Source organism: Herpailurus yagouaroundi, unplaced genomic scaffold (assembly GCF_014898765.1).
Source record: "Herpailurus yagouaroundi ecotype Mexico unplaced genomic scaffold, PumYag 188, whole genome shotgun sequence".
Lineage (NCBI taxonomy): Eukaryota > Metazoa > Chordata > Mammalia > Carnivora > Felidae > Herpailurus > Herpailurus yagouaroundi.
The window spans coordinates 34,825,789-34,836,886 of NW_024412419.1; the positions used below are offsets into that span (position 1 = coordinate 34,825,789).

General features: G+C 39.6%; 1 long non-coding RNA gene across 1 annotated transcript in view; it reads right to left on the reverse strand.

The window, feature by feature from the left end:
- Positions 1–8,215: 8,215 nt before the first annotated feature.
- The window catches only part of LOC121044385 (uncharacterized), a 92,952-nt gene continuing 90,069 nt past the window's right edge, over positions 8,216–11,098 (reverse strand). Inside the window, exon 4 of the long non-coding RNA XR_005797281.1 lies at positions 8,216–8,799. This is a non-coding gene — a long non-coding RNA (uncharacterized LOC121044385). The remainder of the gene's footprint in view (positions 8,800–11,098) is intronic.

Sequence of the window (11,098 nt, forward strand, 5' to 3'; positions counted from 1 at the left end):
AAAGACATTTTGGGGACAATTGGAGAAACTTGAAACTTGGAATATAGAATATAAGTTAGGTGTAGTATGAAATTGTTAAATTTTTTTATTGTGATAAGAATGTCATGACTGTGTAAGAAGTTCCTCACTTCTACAAAATGCCTGCTAAATATTTGAGAGTAAAGTGCTATGATTTCTGCAGCTTTCTTTCAAATGGCTCAGCACACAAAAAACATTGGAGCAGGATTTGAAGAAAGTGTGGCAAAACGGTAACAACTGGCAAATCTAGTGACGAATACATGGGTATTCATTCATTCTATCATTCTTTCAAACTTTCCACAGTTAACATATTAAAAAAAAAACAAAAGATTTTTTTTTTAATTTTTTTTTTTCAACGTTTATTTATTTTTGGGATGGAGAGAGACAGAGCATGAACGGGGGAGGGGCAGAGAGAGGGAGACACAGAATGGGAAACAGGCTCCAGGCTCTGAGCCATCAGCCCAGAGCCTGACGCGGGGCTCGAACTCACGGACCGCGAGATCGTGACCTGGCTGAAGTCGGACGCTTAACCGACTGCGCCACCCAGGCGCCCCCCCCAAAAAAAACAAAAGATTTTTAATGTTGATATTGATTATCTATGAGATTACAGTTCGTTTTGAGTTTCTTGTCCCCGCCTTCCACTCTTAGCTTTTCCAAAATTTTGGCAATAAAATATAAGACCCTTGTAATTGGGCAAGGACTAGCAGATGTTCGTCCGTGTGATGAAAAATAAATTACACAGTGGCAGAAAGGCTGAATGTATCCCCTCTGGGCCTACAAGGAGCTCAATAACGTAGGAGCTCCTGGATCCCAAAACAGCACCTACCAGATGTCTCTTCTTCCAGCAGAAAAATACCATAGCCGTGAGATGTTTGGAGGGTGGCAGCTGGACCCTCCAGGACCCTTTGAGCTGCAGGTGGCATGGCAGTGTGGCCACAAGACTCCCAGCCACCTGACAAGCGGCAAGCTCCTCTGCAAGGGTAGAAGTTCGTCTCCTCTTTGCCCCAAATGTGCTGAGGCTCCAGCCCCAAAAGCGGCTGCGCAATTTCAGATATCAGGGGCAGGAGTGCGTTGTTTTGGTAGATGTCCCCAGCCAAAACACCTCATCTTTTCCAGGAAAATTTGTTGCAATGTGGCGATGACACCCACCAGGGGGCAGCAGACTCTCATGAAAAGCAACTTTCCTTCAAAGGAAGGAATGGACTGAACCCTCAGAGCCCCTTGTGGGTCTCAGACATCCTGCAGAGGATTCAGGTGGTTGAGGAAACATGGGTCAGAGTATAATAATACTTTTTTTTTTCAGAGTATAATAATTCTTCATATCTGTTAGGGCTTCATGAATGTCAAACTTTCCTATACATCACTTTCTTGGAACCATACAGCAGTCCGGAGGCCACGAAGCTTTAACATCTCTATGTGACAGATGAGAAAACAAAGCTCAGAAAGTTAAGTTTAGATGACCGGTCCAAGATCAGAGAGCTGGTACTTTATCAGATCGGGGACTTGGGGGCGGACCACCCGACTCCACGTTCAGTACTGTTTCTCTCACGTCTACCTACAGTCATCACTGTGGTGATTTCTCCATTGCTCACCACACATGCATTTCCTCCCTTAATCTCCACAACAAACAAGGCATGCTGTCTAACTGGGACAAGGAAAGTGAGATGGAGGAAATGAAGGGACTCACGCAATTAACAAAGAGGGAGGCTAGGATTTGAACTTGGGTTTGGCTGACGCACTAACACCTACCGCTTCCCTCCGGCCACTTATAGTCCACAACCATTTGTTGAGCAGCAGCGTGGTAAGTGCAATTCTATGCTAGTCGCTGGTGATGCAAGGTCCTGGCCCTCAAGCAGCATCCCATCTAGGAAAACCTAAGATGAAGGTGCCAATACTGGGTTCCACAGGAAACCCACCAAAGTGAGTACTACTACGCCCATTTTACAGTTGAGGCATCAGGGCCTGGAGAGAGTAATGAGTTTGCCTGAGGCTACAAGAGTAGGCAAGGGATCAGGGATTTGCGCTCTGACCATTTGCTACGCCTGCAACTTTCTTATACCTCTCAGCACCGAATTTTCTGAGCCAAAATATCAGAAATAGGAAATGTCCCAAAACATGTAGGAAATTCAGTTGCATCCCTTCTGATCTCTGTGGCTCAGGCAGCAGCCCAGATTCCCGCCAGGCAAGGCCCTTCTCACCCACAGAGCCCCTTCCCCTTCCCATCACCAAATCAGGCTTTTCTCCTTCCGAGATGGACGAGAAAAATAAAGGCAGAATTTTTGCATAGGGAGGATCCTTGATGAATAGCTGCTGTGGAGAATCAAATGGGCTTCTCCATGACTCTCTCCTGTCAGCACTCCTACCATCAAGAGGCACAGAGGAAGGGCAGCACCTGGCATCAGATTATGGGGCCAAGGGCATACAGGTGTTTTCTTACGTGTGCCTGGGAGTTCCCTTACCCAAGTAGGGCCCACTCTCTAGGTATCCCTTTTGTTCTTCCAGCAGATTCCAGTCATCAGTCTGCTGGGAAACTCCCCCATCCTCATAGCTGCCTTTTCCTACTGAGTATACCTGGAGAGTCTCTATGTATGTCCCTTCAAGGCTCTCACTAGAATATGTCCCCTGGCGTACTGCCCCCTAAAGCAAGCTCATATGCCTGCTACAAGAACAAAGGTGTAGTGTTTGAAAAGAATCTTGGATTTGAAAATCTGAGTTTAAAGATATGGATATAAAACTGAGTTTTCGCGCTCGCTAATGGAGGACGAGGACAAATCCCATGATTTCTCTAGGCTGGGCATCATTTTTCTGTCCTTACCATAGGAATGATGGCTTTAGGGGTACAATGACATTAAACAAATTAATGTATAATAGAAGGCACTTTGCAAACTGTTAGTTGTTCCACAAACATTAGCTTGGCTTACTGCTTAATATAAAGAAGGAAAGAGAAAGATTTAAAGTGTAAATAAAGTACAAATATTCGGGAAATCACCAAGGATGCACTCCTGACATCAAAAGAAATAATAATGCAGCTAAATTGAGCCTGTACCCTCACATTCTTCCTCTCTCTTCCATTGAAGTTGACCTATCATTCCCCCTGTGTCCCTTCCCACCCTAAGTATTTGCAAACAATGCAACTGATACATAGTAATTCATGGGTTAAAGTGAATTTAAGGCTAATTAGAAAATATCTTGAATGGAGTGAAAATAAAAAGCTAGCTTCTCAGAATTTGCAGGTTGCAGCTTAGGTAATGCTTAGAGGGAAATTTAAAGCATTTAAAACATATTAGAAAAGGGGTGCCTGAGTGGCTCAGTCAGTCAAGCAACCGACCTCGGCTCAGGTCATGATCTCACAGTTTGTGAGTTCGAGTCCTGCATCCTCTCTGTGCCGACAGCTCAGAACCTGGAGCCTGCTTCGGATTCTGTTTCCCTCTCTCTCTGCCCATCCCCAGCTCACACTCTGTCTCTCTCTTTCAAAATAAACATTAAAAAAAAAAAAAAAAGGCTGCTCTTTAAAAAAGAAAGAAAAAAAGAAAACAGGAGTCTCAAATCAATTATCTAAGCTTCCACCTTACAAAACTAGTAAAGAAAGAGAATATTGAAACCCAAAGCAAGAAGGAAGTAGCAAAAATAAGAACAGAATCTAAAGAGACTGAAAATAGACAAATAGAAAAAAATTGATAAACAAAAGCTGATTCTTTGAGAACATCAACAAAATCGAAAAATGGCTAGCCACACTGATCAAGATAGATGAAAAGGACCATTGTCAAAAATGAAAGAGGAAATGTCATTGCAGCACTACAACATTAAAAGGATAATAAGGAAATACTCTGAATAATTTTATGCCCATAAATTCACCAACTTAGATGACATGGACCAATTCCTTGAAAAACATAAACTACTTACACTTACTCAATAAAAAAATAATGGATGGCCTGAATAATCCTATTTCTGGTAAAGAAATTGAATTTTTAGTTTAAAAGCTTCTATCAAAGCACTCTCTGGGATCAAATAGTTTTACTGATTGATGACACCGAACATTTAAGGAAAAAAATAATGCCAATTCTACACAAGCTCTTTAAGAGAAAATAAGAAAATGGAACAATTGCCAACTCATTTTGTGGGTCTCCAATACCCAAATCACACAAAGATGGTAAGTACAAAAAAGAAAGCTACAGATCAATATTTCTTATAAATGTATACATAAAAATTCTCCAAAAATTTTAGAAGGGGAATAATACATCATGACCAAGCGAGGTTTATCCCAGGAGTGTGGGGCTGGTTCAACATTCAAAAATCTATCCACATAGTTCATCATATCAACAGATTAAAAAAGAAAAATATAATCAGAAAAGTCATTGGACAAAACTCAACATTCATTCTGATAAAACCTCTCAGCAGAGTAGGAATAGAATGGGACTTTAATTTTTTTTTTAATTTTTTTGTAATGTTTATTTATTTTGAGAGAGAGAGAGAGACAGAGCATGAGTGGGGAGGGACAGAGAGAGAGAGGGAGACACAGAAGCTGAAGCAGCCTTTAAGCTCTGCACTGTCAGCACAGAGCCTGATCTGGGGTTGGAACTTATGGACCGTGAGATCATGACCCAAGCCGAAGTCGGTCGCTCAACTGACTGAGCCACCCAGGTGCCCCAGAATGGAATTTTCTTTCTTTCTTTTTTTTTTTTTTTTAACATTTATTTATTATTGAGAGACAGAGAAAGACAGAGCATGAGCATGGGAGGGGCAGAGAGAAGGGGAAACACAGAATCCGAAGCAGGCTCCAGGCTCTGAGCTGTCAGCACAGAGCCCAACGCGGGGCTCCAACTCACAAACCATGAGACCATGACCTGAACCGAAGTCAGATGCCAAACCGACTGAGCTACCCAGGCGCCCCAGAATGGAACTTTATTAACCAGCTAAAGGGCATTCACAAAAAACCCTACACCTAGTGTCATACTTAATCATACTGAAGGTGAATGCTGTCTCCTTAAGATCAGGAGAGTATGACGGGGACGACCACTCTCAACACTCCTATTCAGTGCTCTATCAGAAGTCCTTGTTTCTACAATAGGGCAAGTAAAAGAAATAAAAGGCATACAGATTAGAAAGATGAAAATACAAGTCCTTCTATTCACAGATGACATGATCATCTATGTAGAAAATTCCACACAATCTACTAAAATACTCCTAGAGCTGGTAAATGAGTTTAGCGAGGTCCCAGGTTACACAATCAATATGCTTCCATAGATCAGCAATGAACACTTAAACATTAAAATTTTTTAAAATACCATTTCCAATAACAGAATACGTGGATACAAGTCTAACAAAATGTGTGCCATCCCCATATCCTGAAAACAATAAAAGACAAGGGGTATCAAGTAAGACCCGGTATACATGAAGACACAAGAGGTATACAGTGTTCATGAGTTGGAAGACAACATTCTTAAGATGTTAATTCTTCTCACATTGATCTACGGAGTCAACACAATCCCACGCAAAGGATCTATGTCCAGGATACGTTAAAAAAAACAAACTCTTAAAACTCATCAATAAAAAAACCAAAGAACCCAATTAAAAATTGGGCCAGGCCTTGAACAGAGACTTCGCTAAAAATACATGGGTGTCAAGTAATCACACAAAAAGATCCTCAACAAGTAAATGCAAATTAAAACCACAATGACATGCTACTATAGACTTACCAGAATTAAAATTGAAAAAATAAAAAAACACATTGCTGGTGGGAATGCAAAATAGTACAGCCACTTTGGAAAGCAATTTGGTAGTTTCTGAAATACATATTTTTCATATAAAGCAACAATCCTCTTCTTAGTATTCAACCAAGAGGAATGAAAAGCTATGTCTACGGAGGCTAACTCTTAACAATCCAAACTGAGAACAACCCTGATGTTCTGTAGCGAGTGGATCGGCAAACTGTGGCACATCATATGATCAAATACAACTTGGTAATAAAAAGAAATGAATAATTAGTACACACTACAGCATGATGAATCCCCAGTGTACTGTGTTAAATGAAAGAAGTCAGACATGAAAGGATACATACTGTACGAGCCCATTTGTATGACATTCTGGAAAAGGCAAAACTATAGTGACTTGCAACTAGTCACAATCAGTAGTTGTGGGGGGTGGGGGGGAGAGGGGGGAGGAGTTTAGCAGAAGGGTTATCTACAGATGGGCAAAGGAAGGAAAGGGGAGGCAGTGATGGGGCACGCTCTGTATTTTTATTGTGGTGGGGATTGCATGACTCTATGCATTTAACAAAACTCTTAAAACAGCACACTAAAATAATTAATTTTACTCTATACAATTATAAAATAATTTTTAATTACATTAGCAACATAGTGTTTAACAAATTTTTTGTCATTCTTTTTTCTGCTTGAACTTGTATTTCCATTACTTCTCCCACAGGATTTTGCCCCTAATGGAATATTTTTATAGTTGAAAGTCTTACTCATCACCATTTCATACTTCTCACACCAAATATGTAACTTAAATTTAATTCTTTAAAAAAATTTCTTGGGGTGCCTGGGTGGCTCAGTCAGTTAAGCATCCAGCTTCGACTCAGGTCATGATCTCATGGTTCATGAGTTCAAGCCCCACATCAGGCTCTCTGATGTCAGCACAAGAGCCCGCTTCAGATCTTCTGTCCCTCTCTCTTTGGCCCTCCCCTGCTGGTTCTCTTTCTCTCTCTCTCTCTAAAAAATAAATCAATAAACTTAAAAAAAATTTCTTGTGACCCTAAGTAAGGCTAAATGGTAAAAATATTTCTCAAGTGAACTGTCACTGTATTATTATTTAGTACACAATTGATCAAAACATTAAACATAAAAACATTTACGTAAACATGAAAACATTCACATAAAAAGTAAAATGTCATTAGAAATGCATTTCTTTTTTTTTTAAGTTTATTTCAGCAATCTCTATGCCCAAAGTGGGGCTCGAACTCACAACCCTGAGATCAAGAGTCACATGCTCTTTTGACTGAGCCAGCCAGGCACTTGCCCCCAAATAAAAAGAAATGCATGTCTTAAGAACTAGTCTTAATTTTCCAATTAATTCATGTGCCCATTGCCAGAAAGATAGAATTTTGGAACAATTCTGTTCTGTTTTTCATTGCAATAGTAGTAAGCACTAAGAAACTTGTCTGTAGGAGGGGTGGCTAGAAGTAGGAATTTTGTTATTAGGAATGTTACTTCTTCCAACTACTCCTGAGTTACATGCCAAGGATCACAGTGATATTCTTCCAAAGCATTTTTTAAGTTTATTTATTTATTTTTGATAGAGAGACAGAGATAGCAAGTGGGGGAGGGCCAGAGAGAGAGAATTCCAAGCTGGCTCTGCACTGTCAGCACAGAGCCTGATGCGGGGCTCAATCTCACAAACCATGAGATCACGACCTGAGCCAAAACCAAGAGTCAGAGACTCAGCCGACTGAACCACCCAGGTGCCCCATCTTCCAGAGCATTTTTAATGAGCAATAGGTGACAGACAACTCAAACTTTTTCTTCAAAGTAGTTGGAAGTAATGAATTAGAAAGCTGCCATCTTGCAATAGTCATTTGCTTTTTTTTTTTTCTGAAAAGTATAGCAAAAATGCTTTTCCAAGACTTGTCAAGTGACTAACAAGTATACCTTTTACTCAGTTACTTAGAACCACCTGTTTAAACCAATATACTAAAAAAGGTTTAGGAAAAATGGAACTCGTGATAATCTGAATATATTTTTACCCATGCAATAATTTCTGATAAAAGAATTTAATATCATTGTGTTTCTTTTATGTTTATGCTAAAACTTTGGACCCTAGATGAGCTCATTCTATTTATGGGAAATAACAGCCAAATCAATATTAGAGTGATATAAACCTGTATAATTAATTATCCCTGGTTTTAAAAGTTATAAAATAACAGGGCGCCTGGCTGGCTCAGTTGGAAGAGCATGTGACTCCTGACCTCAGGGTTGTGATTTCAAGCCCCACATTGGGTATAGATATTACTTTAATAAATATGTAAAAACTTGTTTAAAATTTTTAAAAATGAAAGTTGGAGAACAAGATGATTAATCAATGTGCTGTTTCTGTTTCCTTAATTTGTAATAGCAGAAAGTAATAAGTAGCGAAAATTGTAATTTTTTTACGAAGCAAGAAGTATGATCAAAATAATAATATTCTTCCAGTGTGTGCGTGTGTTCTCAAACTCTGGGGTTCAGGTTTTGGGAAAAAATAAATAAAATTCCACATTTAAAAAGCAGAAATAATTTATTAAACATTGTAATCAAACTTTTCCTATCCAGTGACAGAGAAAGATATATACTACTAAAGAAAACAAACTAATCAGTTCATCATATAACTTTGCATTTTTATTAGTAGGTAACAGAAAATATTAAATATTTAATAAGATGAAGATAAGCAATAGATTTAATCAATCCATGATTTGATTTGATTTGATTTGATAATATGCATTTAAGTCTTTTATTGACCCAGAGCAATTGAAAATAAATCACACATGTTTTATCCATATATTTGTTAAATGTATCTTGAATAACTTGGTAATCTCAAAAAAGATGAAAAGAATCAGCATCACTAATTGGTTCCACTAGTTAAATGTGCGTTTTTTGTAGCTAATGAGGCACCCTAGAATGAGTGTGAGAATGGTTGAAAGGAACTGCTTATGTTAAACCTTCGAAAATAGCCATTTTAGCATTCAGGATTTCTTTCATGCTCTCTTTGCTTCTTTCTTCTAGAATTTTCCTCCAAGAGGGATTCATTAGTCTGGGGACAGAAGAAGCAAGATCGATGATTAAAGTAATGTTGCCTTCACTCCAACTTCCTCACTGTGCAATATATTAGGATTCAAAACATCACCAAATGGGCCAAAAATACCCTTGTCTAACACTGTGTTTTACCTTTAAGAGAAATGTGTTTAAGATACAAAACCAGAAGGCAGGTTTATGGTTCTTTGATTAATCATTAAAGGAGCTCCCTGGAACTGATGTTTCAAAGAATCCCTTTATTTGGTGCCTCTGAGGTTACATCACAGGGAGATTTGAAAGAGCAAGGAGTCACTGTTTACCTGTGGAAAGCATGGAAGGTGATTGTGGGAGAGGAGAAACAGCTTGAAGCTGCTGGGAGAATGGTTCAATCACCTGCTTTTTAGCAGGGAAGCCAGGAAAAATACATATGGAAGTTAAGGATCTGGAACTGGATTCCTTTCCCATTCCATTGGAGCTCTTGGAAAGCGCTCCTAAAACCCCAGTTTGAACATGCTTTAAGATATTGCTCAGAAAATGCATCCAGGCTCTGTTAAAAGTGGTTCCAGAACAAAAAGCAGTCAGCCGGTCCCCTCAAAGCCTCCATTCCTGTTTCCCCCACTTGGCTGTGCCCAGAGGTCTGTTCCTGCTCTCAATACACCTGGGGTTCCCATCCTGCCCAATTCAAGAAGTTTGTAGGGATACAAACTCCTGGTCATCAACTGCAACAGCCCGGTGATGACCCCATGTCTTTCAAGACTCAGTTAAGACCCCCATCATCTATCCTTCCTTTGCATATGGAAGTGTATCCTTCCTGTACTCCATATACACTTTTACTATAATATTTGTAACACTGTATTGATTTTGTTTACATATCTGTTCCCCTTATTCCTTTATCCTTATTCCCTAAACTTAGTTCCTAAAATATTGTAGAAACAAAATAAATACCCGTCGAATGAATGAACCTGAGGCTCATTTGCTGGTTCTCCATTAATGACAGTCTCTTGTTCCAGCCCTGTCCAACCTGAGTATGACTCAGGCCTGACATAATGTAACCAAAATGTGGCCATAGTATATAACCTGGCTGCAAAGCTCATTCAACCTGTCAGGATGTTGTTTGCTAGCTAAGCTACTGATAACTCTTCTCAGCCCTGACTGCACATTAGAATCACCTGGAGAGCTTTTTTAAGAAATGCTGATGCTTATAAATAAACATTAAAAAAAATATTTTTTAAGAGGCACCTGAGTGGCTCAGTCGCTTAAGCATCTGACTTCAGCTCAGGTCATGATCTCGTGGTTCATGAATTTGAGCCCCATGTTGGGCTTTGTGCTGACAGCTCAGAGCCTGGAGCCTGCTTCATGGATTCTGTGTCTCCCTCTCTCTCTCCCCCTCCCCTGCTCTCTCTCTCTCTCTCTCTCTCTCTCAAAAATAAATAAATATTTTTTTAAATTTTAAATGCTGATGCCTAGGTCTCAACCAAGACGGCTAAATCAGAAGCTCTTGACAGTGGGGCCTGGGCATAGGCATTTTTAATGCTTCCCAGATTATTTTCATAGGCAACCAAGTTTGAGAACTGCTATCTTAGCAGACAGGAGTGCTGGGTTGACACTACCTTCAGATGTGAAGAATTCTTAGTTTAACCCCAAATTCATTTCCTAATCTTCCCTCCAGGTGTGGGCTCCCAAGCCTTTTCCTGCAAGCCACGTGCCCATTCATCTGGAAGTCAGCCCAGCATTCAAGCCCACCCAAGATACCATATGTCTAAATATTTAAAAGTTATAAATCAAGCTAAAAACTAATAAATATAGCATGTCCTATCCTCCTTTCTTGACAAATAAGACATTTGTAGCATCAAAATTGAAAAATGTGCTCAAAGCTCTGGTTTTTAATGACTAAAAGTTGGCAAAACATCACAGACAACTGATGGTACATGTCTGGCTGCATATCTTGATGAACCGATCACATTCAGGTGGATAATACAGTAAAGACACCTCATCATTATTTATCATAAATTTAATCCATAAAATCCATATTTCTTGTCCTTCATTTCAACAAATAGTTAATTATGTAGCTATAATCAAAATTGTTCACGGTGATGCCAAATTTGGCTATTTCGATTTAGGGAAACATCCTGCTAAGGTAGTAACCATCGAAATCACCAGTGAAATTCTTTTTTTTTTTTTTTTAATTTTTTTTTTAATGTTTATTTTTGAGACAGAGAGAGACAGAGCATGAATGGGGGAGGGGCAGAGAGAGAGGGAGACACAGAATCAGAAGCAGGCTCCAGGCTCTGAGCCATCAGCCCAGAGCCTGACGCGGG